We start from the raw sequence: 17059 nt of genomic DNA on the forward strand, positions 1-17059 counted from the left end.
GTGAATCCACTGCCCGTTCACTTTCGCATATCCCATGCGTATGAGTGTCCGTGCAGTGTACGTGTCCGTGTGATGCAGACTCTTGGATGCCTCCTCCTCAAGAGGTAAACCATGCTGACGGAAGATCAATGTAAGTATCATACCATAAGGTAGTGATACCCTGTTGCTGCACATCACCTTCCTCATCTGCCTTAATATCATAGCCGGAAGATTTAGAGGAGTCCCCCGAATCATACACTCCATAACTGCTAGATCTCGCTCTGAGATGAGATCAAATCTCCCGGTCTTCGGAAATAAAATCCTATTTATCATATTGAGCAATAACCTCATCTCAGCGGAAAGAGAACTAGCTATTACCTTCTGAGAAAAATCGAAGTTCTCGTTTTCTATGATCAATTGCAGAGCTCTCATTTTGTCTTCTGGCCTCTCCGGAGTGGCTCCTATGTAGGGTAGGTGTAGTAACTCACTCAAGCTCTCCTCGGATACACGGATCCGAACCCCTCGAACATCCGACACAAGCCCTCCCATACCAGTCTTGAGGAAGGCATAGAACTCTTGTACCAACCCGGGGTAGATGACCACATCTAGGGAGCAAAGATACTCCCAACCTTGTCTTTGGATCCATTCCCAAATCCGAAACACTTCTTGATTGAAAAACTCCGAATGGATCCTTCTCCCGGTAGTAACCGGCCTCCCCGCAAATCTTGCAAGGATCACTGAGGGGGAAGGAGGAGGAGGGACCTCCGCACGTGCCTCATGTCTTGGAGACACGGGAGAAGGCTCGGTAGGGTGCCTTTCCTCTTGTTGGACCCGGGTCACTCTTCCGGATCTCTTGGCTACGGCTCGTTTGGGTCCCATTTCTCCAAGATCCTTAGGAAATCTACTGTTTGGAGGAGTTTAGTGGAGATTGGAGAGTGGGGGCTAGTCTTTTCGGAAGAAGACAAAGGGCAAACAGTGCCCTATATGTGCTCTCGGGCCCCCTTTTAACAGTGGGGTCCCGACATTGGGTCGACTCAAGATTTTTCTTGGGTCGACTCAATGTTGGGTCGACCCATGTTCTGGGTTGGGTCGACCCAAGTGCAGAAATTTTCTTTTCTCTTCCTTTTTACTTCTAAAAAGTTTTCCTTGCTTCCAATCCTTATAAACTCTTTATGGAACAATGATACATGAGTAAGAAATCTATAGATAACAAATTTGACTCATGTTTTATGGAATTTTTGAAATTAGAGGAATGTATCATGAGACTACTATCTCCCTTTTATATTTCTTTAATAAAAAGGATCACATATGCCTAATTCCCTCCTGAGCATACAGAATCTATCTTCACTCAATGGTTTGGTAAATATGTCGGCCAATTATTTTTCCGTGCATATATGCTCAATACATACATTTCCATTTTGCACATGATCCCTAATAAAATGGTACCTTATTTCTATGTGTTTGGCTTTAGAGTGCTGAACTGGATTTTTAGTGAGATTGATAGCACTAGTATTATCACACTTAATAGGAATATTATCTAGTTTGACTCCATAGTCCTCTAGTTGTTGCTTGAGCCATAATACTTGAGCACAACAACTACCAGCAGCTATGTATTCAGCTTCAGCTGTGGACAGTGCCACTGAGTTCTGCTTCTTACTAAACCATGATACTAAGTTATTTCCTAAGAATTGACATGTGCCACTTGTGCTCTTCCTATCTAACTTGCATCCAGCAAAGTCAGCATCTGAATATGCAAGCAAATCTAGACAGGAGTCTCTCGAGTACCATAATCCAATGGTGGTAGTTCCTCTTAAGTATCTAAGGATTCTCTTAACAGCACTTAAATGTGACTCCTTAGGATCCGATTGGTATCTAGCACATATCCCTACACTAAATACAATGTCGGGTCTACTAGCAGTAAGATAGAGCAAGGATCCAATTAGTCCTCTATAGAGCTTAATATCAACACTTTTCCCTTTTTCATCTTTGTCTAGCTTACTAGTAGGATTCATTGGAGTGCCAATTCCCTTATGATTTTCATTCCCAAACTTCTTCAGTATTTCCTTTGTATACTTAGTTTGATGAATGAAAATGCCTTCTTTGGTTTGTTTGATTTGTAATCCTAGAAAGAAGCTTAGTTCTCCCATCAAACTCATCTCAAATTCTCCATGCATTAAATCAGCGAATTCTTTGCATAGAGTATCATTAGTGGCACCAAAGATTATGTCATCTACATATATTTGCACCACTAATAGATTTTTGTCCTTTCTTTTGATGAATAAAGTTTTATCTACATTTTCTCTACAAAAATTATTTTCAAGCAGAAATTTACTTAGTCGATCATACCAAGCCCTAGGTGCTTGCTTTAATCCATATAATGCCTTATGTAGTTTAAACACATGATTTGGCAATTCATGATTTTCAAATCCTGGAGGTTGTTCTACATATACTTCCTCCTCAATAATACCATTTAAGAATGCACTCTTCACATCCATTTGATATAATTTAAAATCCATGAAACATGCAAATGCCAGAAGCAATCTAATAGCCTCTAATCTAGCTACAGGAGCAAATGTCTCATCAAAATCTATTCCTTCTTCTTGATTGTATCCCTTAGCTACAAGTCTAGCCTTATTCCTTATAACTAATCCATTTTCATCTAATTTATTTCTAAATACCCATTTTGTTCCAATTACTGAATTATGCTTTGGTCTTTCAGTTAATGTCCATACATTACTTCTTTTAAATTGATTTAATTCCTCTTGCATGGCATTTATCCAGTTAGTATCTTTTTCAGCCTCTTCATAAGTTTTAGGTTCTAATTGTGAAACGAAAGCAAGATAATCATTTAAATTTCTAAGAGATGATCGAGTTCTTACCCCTTGAGATGGATCACCAATGATTAAATCTTTAGGATGTCCATGTGCATACCTCCATTCTTTTGGCACGTCTTGGGGTTGTGGTGGCACGCAATCATCTCCCTTATCTTGATTTGGCACGTCATCAATTTTCAACTTTTCAAAGTCGATAATTCCTGTATCATCATCAATAGTATTTTCTTTCCTAGCAGACTCACTATCAGACTCATCAAATATAATATTGACTGACTCTTCTACTACTAAGGTTCTTTTGTTGAATACTCTGTATGCCTTGCTAGATGTGGAGTATCCTAAGAAGATACCTTCATCTGACTTGGCATCAAATTTACTTAAGTCCTCCTTGCCATTATTTAAGATAAAACATCTACATCCAAACACTTTAAAATATTTTGCAGTTGGTTTCTTATTCTTCCAAAGTTCATAAGGAGTTTTCTTAGTTATAGGTCGTATTAAAACTCGATTTAGAATATGGCAAGAGGTGTTTATAGCTTCAGCCCAAAAGTACTTTGGAAGATTTGACTCGCACAACATTGTGCGTGCCATTTCTGCCAATGTCCTATTTTTCCTTTCAACAACCCCATTTTGTTGAGGCGTTCTAGGTGCTGAAAATTGATGTGATATTCCATTTTTAGTGCAAAATTTCTCGAAGTGTTGATTTTCAAATTCAGTACCATGATCACTTCGAATGGCTACTAAGGTGAGTTTCTTTTCATTTATGATTTTATTATATAGTTTCAAAAATTCTGAAAATGCTTCATTCTTATGTGCCAAAAATGAAACCCATGTATACCTTGAAAAATCATCAACAATAACTAGTCCATATTTCTTTCCTCCTAGACTTGTAGTTCTAGTAGGTCCAAATAAATCCATGTGTATGAGTTCAAATGGTCTAGTTGTTGATACTACGTTTTTCGATTTGAAAGATGACTTAGTTTGTTTTCCCAATGAACATGGTCCATATATTTTGTCCTTTTCAAAAATCAATTTTGGCACATCCTTTATTAATTCCTTCTTAACTAGTTTTGATATTAATTCCATACTAGCATGTCCTAATCTTCGATGCCAAAGCCAACTAGTTTCAATTTTCTTTTCTTCATTAGTAATTAAGCATAAACCATTTTTCTTGCCTAACTCATGAAGATCTACTAAGTAAATATTTCTTTGCCTTTGTCCTACAAGTACAATGCTATTATCTTTAGGATTTGTGATTATGCATACAGATGCTTCAAATGTAACTTTAAATCCTTTATCACAAAATTGACTTATGCTAAGAAGGTTATGTTTCAAACCCTTAACTAATAAAACATTTTCTATAAAAATAGATGGAGCAATGAAAATTTTACCCTTTCCAATGATATACCCTTTACCATTGTCTCCATAGGTCACTACTCCACCTTTCTTTGGTTCCAAGGTGACAAATTGATCTTCGTCACCGGTCATGTGTCTTGAACAGCCACTATCTAGATACCATCGTTTTTTCATTTTATCAGCTGCAAGACACACCTGCAATCAAGATCAAGAAGAACCTTTAGGTACCCAAGCTAAGTTGGGTCCTTTAGGGTTAGTACTCCATGTTCCTTTTGGAACCCAAACTTTCTTGAATTTTATCTTTTGATTATTACTTGATCTGTTTTGACTAGACTTTCTAAAATTACATTCATATGCTCTATGTCCTATCTTATTACAACAATAACAAGTAATATTTTTCCTTTTAGCTTTTACAAAAATATTCTTTAAGAGTTTTTGTTTCCTATTTGTTCTATACCCTAAACCGGCCTTATCATATACAGCTTTTTGGCTATCAAGAATCAAGTTTAATTTGGTAGAACTAAGAGTAAATCTATCTACCAAAGATTTATATTTTTCAGCATCTTCTTTTAGCTTGACATTTTCAGCAATTAGATTTTTGGTTTCATTTTCAAGTTTCCTACTTAATGTTTCATAGTTATGAGATAGTTTTATCTTATCTTTAATGAGAGATTGATTTTCTTCTTTTAGAGCTTTATTTTTATTAATTACTTTCTTATGTTCTTCCATGAGTTCTAAGAATGCATCATGCAATTCATCAACAGTAAAATCACAGTCAAGTTCAGAATCTACCTCATCGTCATTGGCCATATGACATATTTGGGCCGTGTCTTGATGATCTTCGTCCTCCGAACTTGATTCCTCACTTTCACTCCAATCGGCCATAAAATTCTTCTTTTTCAACTTTCTTGCCATCCACTTCAAATCTGGGCAATCTATCTTATAATGCCCGGATTTGTTACACTCATAGCAAATGGGAGTCTCCTTTTCTTTTTCCTTATCCTTAACCTTTTCTTTGCTTGAGTTACCTTTAAGAAAGGGTTTCTTTTTATGGAACTTATTCTTACCTCTCATGAATCTTCTGAATTTTCTCCCAAGCACTGCCATCCCTTCTTCATCAATATCTTCATCATCATCTGAATCTTCCGATTCAGTTTGTTGTCTAGGGGTGGTAGTCTTTAGGGCAATGGGTTTTCTTCTCTTGACCTCATCTTCTGAATTTTGCCTCATTGTCAACTCATGGGTCATGAGAGATCCTAGGAGCTCCTCTAACTGCAGTGTGTTGAGGTCCTTTGCCTCTTGAATAGCGGTTACCTTGGCCTCCCAATTCCTTGGTAGAGACCTGAGAATTTTACGCACCAAATCAGAGTTAGAATAAGACTTTCCTAAACTTTTAAGCCCATTTATAATATCAGTAAAACGAGTAAACATATCAGTTATGGACTCAGTAGATTCCATTTTAAACAGTTCATACTTGTGTACTAATATGTTTATCTTGGACTCCTTAACTTGATTGGTCCCTTCATGTGTGACCTCAAGTCTATCCCAAATTTCTTTGGCGGTGGTGCAAGTGGATATTCTATTAAATTCATTTACATCTAAAGAGCAGTAAAGTGTATTTACAGCTTTTGCATTTAACTGTGCTAATCTTCTATCACTTTCATTCCAATCCATTTCTGGTTTGGGTATGATAGTGCCATCTATGTTAAGTGTGGGTGTGTGAGGTCCTCTAGTGATGATTTGCCACAGTTCATAGTCCGAAGCTTGAATGAATATCCTCATTCTAGCTTTCCAATATGTGTAGTTTGTGCCATTAAATAGAGGTGGTCTATTTGTGGATTGCCCCTCACTCATTGCACATCCCACTTGGGTTGTCATGATCTTTAACTCTTGATTGTTAGATCAATGAGCACTATTAGAGCACCTCGCTCTGATACCACTTGTTGCCCAAGGTGACAAGCCAAGAGGGGGGGGGGGGTGAATTGGTTTCTTCTAAATTTTGGTGCTTTAAACGTTTTCTTAATTAAGTGCGGTGGATGCTTTCTTAAGCTATTTGAGTGAGTTAAACTAACGCAAGAGTAGAAGATGATGCAAGAGTAAATGAAAACACAAGCACAACACAAACACAACAATATATAGTGGTTCGGTGCTCTCCTTAGCACCTACGTCCACTCCCCAAGCGTCCCCTTGGGAATTCACTATAATCTCGCGGATTACAGTTGGATTGTTTTCCGGGCTCACAATCCAAAAACCTTTGTTGGTTTTACGGGCTCACCAACGAACCTATACACTTTGGTTTTCCGGGTTCACCAAAAACCTTTGTTGGTTTTGCGGGCTCACCAACTAACCTTTACACTTTGGTTTTCCGAGTTCACCAAAAATCTTTGTTGGTTTTGCGGGCTCACCAACGAACCTTTACAAAGTGTTTAATAAACAAAAGAAAAGATTCAAACTCCTAAATGAGCATATGAAACAATATAAGCTACAAGGAAGAGTTAGAAAGTATTTATCGCTTTGAAGTCGCTTTGCTCTTCTTTGTCAAGGATGCTTCACTCTTTAAGGGGGATGGAGCTCTTGATGCCTCTTTGAATCTGCTCAATCCCTTTCTTTGATTCTTGAATGAAGCTCTTGATGAAGAAGATTAGGGCACTTTTGTATTCTTGGATACTCTTTGATATTCCACTCAAAAGTTGTTCTCTCTGATGAATAGTGCCCCTTTAAATAGCTTCCCACCTTCTTAGGACAAGTCCCAATGGTTAGATTTGAAAAACTAGCCGTTACTCACCTTGGGAAGGACAAAAAGTACAGTTGCAGAACTAGCCGTTACTGTTCAGCCCGTGTTTGGGTCGGCTCAACCTGTCCTTGGGTCGACCCAACTTTGCCTTGGGTCGACTCAAACATTCCTTGGGTCGACCCTCTCAGAAACCACAGAAACTTCAATTTCAGCCTTCCTTCCCATGGGTCGACCCAACCATTCTTTGGGTCGACTCAAAGTCCACTTGGGTCGACTCAACTTCTTCTTGGGTCGACCCTCTCAGTAATTTCAGAGAACCATTTTTTGTCTGTCTTTCTGTCTTGTCTTTGGGTCGACTCTCTCAGGGTTTGGGTCGACTCAAGCTTGGGTCGACTCAACCACTGTTTGGGTCGACCCTCTCAGTAAATCCAGAGAGCATTCTTCAGTTGTGTTTTTGAGGTTCTTCAAGGTTGGATCGACTCATGCTTACCTTAGGTCGACCCAACTCACTGTTCATTTGTGCCATTTTTGCAGGAGTGTGCCAAATGATTTCTTGATGTGCCGGGGTCGACCCAATCAACCTTTGGGTCGACTCAATCCACACTTTGCTGCATTCTCAAGGTTAGATTCATTCAAATGAACAAGGTCATGTATCTATTTTCAATTAACCAAATATACTGAGAGTAATGAACTTATAAATGAAGTATCAACTTAACTTATAGCATACTCTAGATAATTGCTTGTTAATCATCAAAATAACACTATCATCCTCACTAAGTCATGAAGACCTCACCTAACAATTATTGGTTCCATTCCTTAGTTAAATCAGACCCACCGTATAACCGCAAAAATAAAGCCGTCATTGAGTCCTTCACCTAACAGTTATTGGGCCCAACCCCATCTTTACTCCGCAACATTTCATGTCCAATAGAGAGGTCCTGCCCCTCGATGCAACTGACCACTGTAACCAGCCGAGACGAGTCAACACCGAAAAAGCGTTTGCAGCTCTACTACGGTGGAAGACCGTTTGACTTAATATTTTTCGAGAAGATTTAATTTAGGTCTTTTTCAATTAATTATCCACATCTCATGCAAATAATTATCTACTTGCTATGCATAAACATAAACATCAACAATAAGGCATAATCACAATAAAACTGGTGATGATTATGGATCCAAGATGAGGGTCATAGTACAAGCACATGCACGTCAATTGGTTAGATCGTCTTCAACTCTTGATTTGATCTTGAGCACCTTTGGTCCAATTGCGATCAACTCCTGATCCATCTTCAATCAACCTTTGATCTCGATCCATGCAAATCGTGCTTGTAGAGGCATGCACCGATCAACCATTGACGTGCAAACACATCACATATTACATCCTAGATAACTTTAAAAATTAAATAAAATTAAATAATAGTTATATCACTTTTTTTTGAGACATGCAAGTCTCTAATACATCAACATAAGATGCACGTAGGCATCTAAAAATTTGATTTACATACCATCACGTAACATCACAGAATATCGCAGAACATTTCAGCACATGTAAAGGGTCAATCCATGATCATCACCAAATACATCTCATGCATTGATTATAATTTACAGATTTGAATATTTAATAGATTATGTTATTTTATGAGTTACTGATCATGTAAGATATGATTCTAAATATTTATAATCACATTAACAAAGCAATAGAATCATTAATCTAATCGCATAAAAATCAGCATGCAGAAAAATCAGCAAGCTGAAAATTTTGGATGCAGAAAAATTCAGCAAACATAATTTTTAAATTTTCAGATCTATTATGCCTTTAATCATTTAATCCTAATCTTAATCTACGTAATCATGGATCTGATACCACTGTTGGGATCCCATGCACGCCGTAGAAAAATCAGAATGTAGTAGAAGGGGCATGCGCAAGATTCCGTTCATCGCATGAACATATTTTAAAAATTGTCATTCGTAGATAGATTATGATTAAAACTTTTTACAAGATTAGAAATATCAGATCTTCACCTTGTGTGGGTAGATAATCACCACAAATCTGATGATCATGGATTTGTTGGAAGGTTCGCTTGAAGACGCACACGCGTCCGGCCTCTACGGGTATCCATACGAGGCAGAGGACCAATCAAAGCTCTCGAATCTCTCTAGGGTGCTAGCTCCCTTGCAAAGATGTCTTTTGATGGCTGAAGTCCTCCCTTTGAATCAACTCTTGATTGCCTTAGGGAGGAGGAAGAAGAAGGATGGATCAAAAAAAGAACAATAAAGCCCCTTGCAGCCTTTTCTTTTTCCTTTGCGTTGGAACCAAAGAAGAGAGTGAGGAGGCCCACGCCACACCTTTTTTTTTTCTTTTCTTTTTCGGCTGAAAGGAGAAATAGGAGAGGACTTTGCTGCCGTATTTTTCAAAGAGAAAAGGAATTAGAGGAGGGGCCGTACACCCTCCTCTTTTATTCCTTGCGGATTGGGATGAGCTCCTAAATTTTAGGAGCTCAAAGAATTTCATGCAGAGTAGGTCAGTTCATTCAGGAAGGACAGCTGAGACAGAGAGGTGGGCTCGTAATCTGATGCGGGACGTTGTTGGATTGGTGTCAATACGGATAGGTGGATAGATCGTCTCGTTCGACTTGGCCTGGATGTAAGCTGTAAAATGAAAATGGTTGTATCCAAAAGGGCGGCTAAGCTAGCAATCCGAACAAGAATATCTTCCCGTGGATCCTTTCTTTCTAAAGTAGAGTAGTGGCTATAAAGTGCACCTTTTCTGCTATCACGATCAGAAAGAGCTAGACAGCTTTGCTTGTAGTTGGCCCCAGTAATTGGCTTCAAGAGATGCTTGGTTCTCAAAAGGGAGTTTAGTACCCAAAATCTCTAGTAACCCAAGCCCCTAGCTAATAACAAAAACAGGAAGTAACTCGTTTCTTTTTCCGTTTTATGAAAAGAGAGGAGGGGCGTACGCCCCTCCTTTCTTTCTTCACGCAATGGCCCCTCCTTATCCTGTCTTTCTCTCGCCCCACTTAATCAAATTAAGTGGGGGGGGGTTGGGACTCTTACAAGGGGGGTCTAATCCTCTTCCAAAGAGGATTAGGTGAACCCAATCCCTTTCTCTTTAAATTCTAATCTAATTAAGATTCAATTGAACCATGACTCAATTGAACTCTTCAATCTTAATCCAATTATGAGTCATTTTTATTTATTAGATTAAAATTAATTAAAATTTAAAAACTCCTAATCCGATTAGGACTTATTCAATTTGAAGTCCTAATCTAATTAGGACTCTTTGAATCCTACTCCAAGTAGGACTTGTATTTAATATGATCAAGTCCAATTAATTAAATCTAATTGATTCAATTAAATTGCAATCCAATTGCAATTACTCCTTCTTCAACTCACTAACTCTTAGTGGGTTATACCAATTATCAATCAAATTGATAATTATGAATTATTTGTGATTCCAAATCACAATTCAACCATCGGATCGGTCAATATCTCTAATGTATATGATCCCATAGGTTCTACTCTATCTGGTAATGAGATATATTGCGATATCTATCCCAATATCATTAAAAACTTCTTTCAATGGATTGGAACAATTTCAACTCAACTCATCAGGGACCATCGACCATCAAGATAATCCCTGTGAGTCTCACCATTCACCAGTGACACCTAGCAGCATATAGTGGCAACCCAGCAGAATGGAATGATGAATCTCTAGGTGCAGTTATCGTATGATAAAGTCCTTCTATTGTGGATCCCTACAGGATGGAGGTCATGGATAACACGTCAAAACCCATCGTCTGTCATATGTCAAGATTTATTCGACTTAAGTTCGAGAGTGGAAGACTTCTTTTTCACTGTACATACTGCCCCGGCCGAGGTCTTACGAACTAAGTCTTATAAATCACATAGGATCACTCCTTATCTACCAAAAACAATAGATTCCATATAGGTACATGCCCTACTCCTACAGTGAACCTAGTGCATCCAATCTATACCACAAGGACCAATATGGCTAGAGATCATGTATACGTGCAGTCAAACTACAGCAACCTCTCTGTGAATAGCTGAAGCATCGCAGGTCAAAGGATCAGTCTGTTAGATGTATGCCCTAGAAGCCAATTTTTGGCTGACACATTATTAATTCTGGGATATAATTTGTATTTGACTTTATTATTATTGAATAAATAAAAGGCATCTTTTTCATTTATATTGTTTATGTGTCTATGAATCGTCCAAGAATTAATAAGATGATGATGCATATTCTTAAGAGTTAAGAATTTGAGCCATGCATCATTGGTGATTAATTTCTAAATGCTCCTGATCGATGGATCATCACGAGGACGGTGATCAATCCGATGAGATCAGTGCACAGATTACTTTCCTTAAGGATAGGACGAGACTCGAGTCCACAGTGTGGCGACACTGAAGTAATAGTGCAGGTGCTTGTTAAGAACAAAGGTACTGAGCGTGACCAATACAAGAAGTCACTTGGATGTCTATCCACTCGTCAGTGACTTGTTTGATGTTGCAGTAGTGTGACTGGTCCTTTGACCTGTGGTGCTTCGGCTACTCACAGTGAGGTTATTATAGTTTGACTGCACACATACATGGTCTCTAGCTATATGGGTCCATGCAGTGTAGATTGGCTGCAGTAAGTTCACTGTAGGAGTAGGGTATGCACCTATAAGGAATCTATCGACCTTGATAGATAAGGAGAGATCCTATGTGATTTATAAGACTGAGTTCGTAAGACCTCGGCCGGGGCAGTATGCACAGTGGAGAAAGAGTTTTTCACTCTCGAACTTAAGTCGAATAAATCTTCACATATGACAGACGATGGGGTTTGACGAGTTGTCCATGACCTCCGTACTGTAGGGATCCACGATAGAAGGACTGTATCACATGATAACTGCACCTAGAGGTTCATCATTCTATTCTGCTGGGTAGCCACTACATGCTGCTAGGTGTCACTGGTGGATGGTGGGACTCACAGGGATTATCTCGATGATCGATTAACCCTAATGAGTAGAGTTGGAATCGTTCCAATTCATTGAAAGGAGTTTTCAATGATATTGTGATAGAGATCACAATATATCTCACTACCAATTAGAATAGAACCTATGGGGTCACACACACTAGAGGCATTGACCGATCCGATGGTTGAATCGTGATTAGGAATCACAAGTAATCAATTCGATTGATAATAAGTTGAAGAAGGAACAAAGGCAAATAATTAATTGGACTTAAAACAAGAATCCTACTTGAACTGGGATTCCTACTTGGACTGGGAATCCTATTTGGAGTAGGACTAGGATTCCTACTTGGAGTAGGATTCCTACAATCCTAATTAGATTAGGAGTTTTTGAATCAAATTTGGATTCCTACTTGGAGTAGGATTCCTAGAGTCCTAATCGGATTAGGACTTCGGATTCAATTAGAGTCCTAATTGGATTAGGACTAAAATTAAATAAGTCCTAATTGGATTAGGATTTCTTAAGTCCTAATTAATTATTAATCTAATGAATCAACATGACTTCTAATTGTGTTAGGATTGAAGAGTTTAATTGAGTCATGGTTCATTCAAGTTCTAATTGGATTAGAACTAGCATAGATTGAACCCAATTGATTCATGATTTGGACTAAACCAAATAGGAGCCCTAGATGCCTTTAAAAGGCTTTGAAAGGAGGTGCCCTAATGATGTGAGAAGCCCTCCTCCTCTCCAACTCGTGGCCACCCTTCTCCCCTCTTGGTTTCAGCCGCCAACAGCAAGAAAAGAAGAGGAGGCGTCTCCCTCCTCTTGGGCTTCTTCCTTGGCTTCAACGCATGAGAAGAGAAGAAGGCTGCCAAGGGCTTTGATCCTCTTCATCTCTTCATCCTTCTTCTTCCTCCTCCCAAGCACAATCAAGGGTTGATTAAGAGGGAGGACATCAGCCATCAAAAGTTATCTCTGCAAGGGAGCTAGCACCCCGGGGAGATAGAGAGCTTGGATCGGTTCCTGCTTCGTGTGGATACCCGTAGAGGCCGGGCACTTGAACGGCTTCAAGCGAACCTTCATCCAAAAATCACGATCATCAGTTTGCGGTGATCATCTACCCGCACAAGGTGAAGATTTGATCTCCCTAAAGGTTTTAAAAGTATTAATCCTTATCTAACTACGAACGGTCTAGAAACAGCGTTCATGCGATGAACGTCGATCCCGCTTATGCCGATTCCGCTGCAATCTGATTTGAGTTTTGAAATTTTTCTGCGGCATGGGCGGGTTCCCAACAGTGGTATCAGAGCCTAGGCATCGTAGATTAAGGTAAGAATTAATTATTAATAGGCTTATTAGATCTGAAATTTAAATGATTATGCATGCTGAAAATTTTCTGCATGCAGATTTTTTCTAGGGTTGCTGAATTTTTGCATGCTGATTTTTATGTGATAAGATGATGATTCTAATTGCATTGTTAATGAGATTACAAAGTTTAGAATCATGATTAGCATGATCAGCAACCTATGTCATAACATAATCAATTAATTATCAGATCTGAAAATTATAATTGCTGCATATGGTGATGATCATAGGATTCAAACCCTTTTGGTACTAAATGTAAAGACCTGCGATGTGATCTGCAATGTCATGTAATTTTTTAGATGCTTGCATGCATCTTATTTGATGTTTTGAGAGGCCTGCGTGTCTCCTAAAAGAAGATGTAATTTATTATTATTTTTATTTTATATCTGGTTGTATTTCTGTGATGTGATGTACGTCAACGATCAAGTTGAAGACAAGGCATGAGATGAACGGCGATCCAAGCGGTTGATGGCGATGGGATCAAGAGTTGATCAAGGATCGAGTCAAGGAGTCTTGGAACCAATTCAAGAGTTGAAGATCAGTTGATCGATTGACGTGCATGTGCTTGTAATACGACCTAATTAGAATCCATGATCATCACCTATTTAAAGTTTAGCTTTATTTGATGCTGCGATTATAACTGCCTGTGATGTGCCGTTTGCATGTGATGTGAATGAGAGTCGGGTAGATAGGTTTACATGTGATGTAGCAAACCCAATTGAGACCTAAATTAAAACCTCCTCAATCAAGTCGAGAGTGAACCAACATGAGCAAGTCATATTAGATTAATTGATCTAATTGGTGTCTAGAAAAGCATGAAAGGTGGTTACTTAATTAGGACCTTACTCTCTGAGTAAGGGGAGCCTCCCACCTGCTTACCTGGCCAATTGTTCGATTACCTCTTATGAAGAGCTCAAGTTGCAAACACTAAGACCTGATTAACCAATATTAAGTCAATAGGTCTTCCACTGTAGTAGAGCTGCTAAGGTCTTTCTGATGTTGATTTGTCTCGGCTGGACACAGTGGGCAAGTTGCATCGGGGGGCTGGACCTCTCTATAGACATGAGATGTTGTAGGGTAAAGGTGGGGTTGGGCACCAATAACTGTTAGGTGAGGACCCAATGACGACTTTATTCCTATGGTTATACGGTGGGTCTGACTTAACTAAGAAATGGGACCAATAACTGTTAGGTGAGGTCTTCATGGCTTAGAAACCAAGAAGCACTGCAACATGCTTGAGAAGCATTGTACAAGAGTTGTACATTCATCAATTTATGTGTCATCAATAACTGTTAGGTGAGGTGGCATGTAAATCGGTGGAACCGCAGTGTGGAGTGATTGATTAAAACCCCATTTGATTTTGATGAGCTCAAAGCATTTGAGTATATCTTGTGATTACTAATGAATTCAATTGAGTGTTTCAGTGAAAATCCTGTCCAAGTGTCTCTAGATTTGGTTCATAGTATTTTGGATAAGTTAAGAAGTCTGTTGAACCAAAGTCTGAGACTCGAGTCGACTCCCGAGTATCACGAGTCGACTCCAAGCGTATCAAGTTCACTGGCACGAGCTCGAGTCGACTCCAGACTAGTACGAGTCGACTCCGACTGAGAACAGAAAGAAGAACAGAAAGCCTCATCTCAGAACCTGTCAACGAGTCGACTCCTGAAGTGCGCGAGTCGACTCCAATGTTCAACGAGTCGACTCCAGGGTAGTAAGAGTCGACTCCAAGAGGTACACAAAGAAAAGTCAGAGAGCAGTTTTCGAGTCTGAGATTCGAGTCGACTCCCAGACAGCTCGAGTTGACTCCAAGACAAGCTTCATGTCAAAAGGCAGAAGACCAACTTTCGGAAACTGAGAGCCGAGTCGACTCCAAGGAAGTTCGAGTCGACTCCAAGACTGGATGAGCCAAAAGACAGAGAATCGGGAGTTCGGGCTCTGAGATTCGAGTCGACTCCAAGGACAGTCGAGTCGACTCGAGTAGACAAAATTCAAAATTGGATCCACGGACTTCAGTGGATGAGCCGACACCAAAATTGCCAGGTCAGCTCCAGAAGTTGGCGAGTCGACTCCGGGTCAAGACGAGTCGACTCCCAGTCGTGACGGCAACTTTAATTCAAATTTGGAACAGTTGCCGAGTCGACTCCGGAAAAGCTTGAGTCGACTCCCGCTACAGCCGAGTCCACTCCTGATCGCGCAAGTCGACTCCAACCCACCAACGGTCATATTGTCAGGCTGCGCAGAGTGTGCAGAACGGGCAGAAAAAGCAGTGTAACGGCTAGTTTCCGTGGGGGTTGGCTTAAATAGCCATAGAAGACTGTAGCAAGGCAGAGAACAGTGATTCCACTCCAACTAATCAAGGATTCAAGCTCTGCAACGTGCTCTTCAACGAAAAAGGGAAGATCTGCATTTACAGCTCCACCTACATCTTCCCAGCAATTAAAGCCTTCTCCTCCAGCATTCAAGTCGACTACACATTCGAGAGGAGACCGGAGTTCAAGAAGCCATTCCTCTACTTCAGCTTAAAAGCGTTTGAGGGCTTCTAAACTCCTCTTTTGATTATATTGTTTTACATCTGCTTTTGAGAAGCTTATTTTCCTTTCTTTCTATAACTTGTATTTACTTGGTTCAATCGGGGGATTGAATCAAGGGGACTAAGGTTGGTTGGTGAGCCAAGTTAAAAACCAACGTGTGTAAGGGTTTGATTGTGAGCCCGGATAAACAATCGGGGTTGGTTCTAGTCGGTGAGCCTGGGAAAACCGACCGAGTTCGTTGTGAGCTCGTAAAACAACAAGTTTGGTTGTGAGCTTGCAAAACAACCGGCTGTAATCTAAGGGGGTTATAGTGAATTCCCAAGAGAGACTTGGGGAGTGGACGTAGGAGCAAGGGGTAGCTCCGAACCACTATAAAACTCTGTGTTTGCATTTGTCTCTCTTCTTCTTCCCCTCACATCACTCACAGCACTTAGCATTAATTAAATAACTTGCAATAGTTTTTAATTAATCAACCACATCGTTTTAATTATCTAAATTATTTTAAAACCCAATTCACCCCCCCTCTTGGGTTGTCTATCTGGGCAACAAGTGGTATCAGAGCCAAAAACTCTTCCACTCAAGAGTTAAAAGATCAAAATGATAACCCCATTTGGATCTTCTCACATTGAGGGTCAGTCCACCCAAAGACCCCCTTTCTTCAATGGATCCGACTACTCATACTGGAAGGCTAGGATGAGAATATTCGTCCAAGCCCAAGACTATGAGATGTGGACCATTGTAGTGAATGGCCCATACATCCCATCCACATATGTAGAGGGTATTAAGGTACCCAAATTAGAAAAGGATTGGGATGAACATGACATGAGGAAGGCACAATTAAACTCTAAAGCTATGAATGTGTTTTATTGTGCCTTAGATAGAAATGAATTCAATAGGGTCTCTACTTGCAACTCTGCAAAAGAGATCTGGGATAGACTTGAAGTGACCCATGAGGGCACGAATCAAGTTAAAGAATCCAAAATTAATATATTGGTTCATAAGTATGAACTATTTAAAATGGATTCTAATGAGACAATCACTAGCATGTTCACTAGGTTTACTGATATTGTCAATGGCCTAAAAAGCCTTGGCAAGAGCTATACTAACAGTGATCTTGTCAGGAAAATACTTCGCTGTCTACCAAGGTCATGGGAAGCCAAGGTGACGGCAATCCAAGAAGCTAAAGACTTGAACAAGCTTCCACTCGAAGAGCTCCTTGGATCCCTAATGACTCATGAGCTAACCATGAAGCAACACAGCGAAGAAGAGTCCTCCCATAAGAAAAAG

The sequence above is a fragment of the Phoenix dactylifera genome, chromosome 9 (assembly GCF_051530095.1).
Source record: "Phoenix dactylifera cultivar Ajwa chromosome 9, Ajwa_hap1_PhDact_Kaust_v1.1, whole genome shotgun sequence".
Lineage (NCBI taxonomy): Eukaryota > Viridiplantae > Streptophyta > Magnoliopsida > Arecales > Arecaceae > Phoenix > Phoenix dactylifera.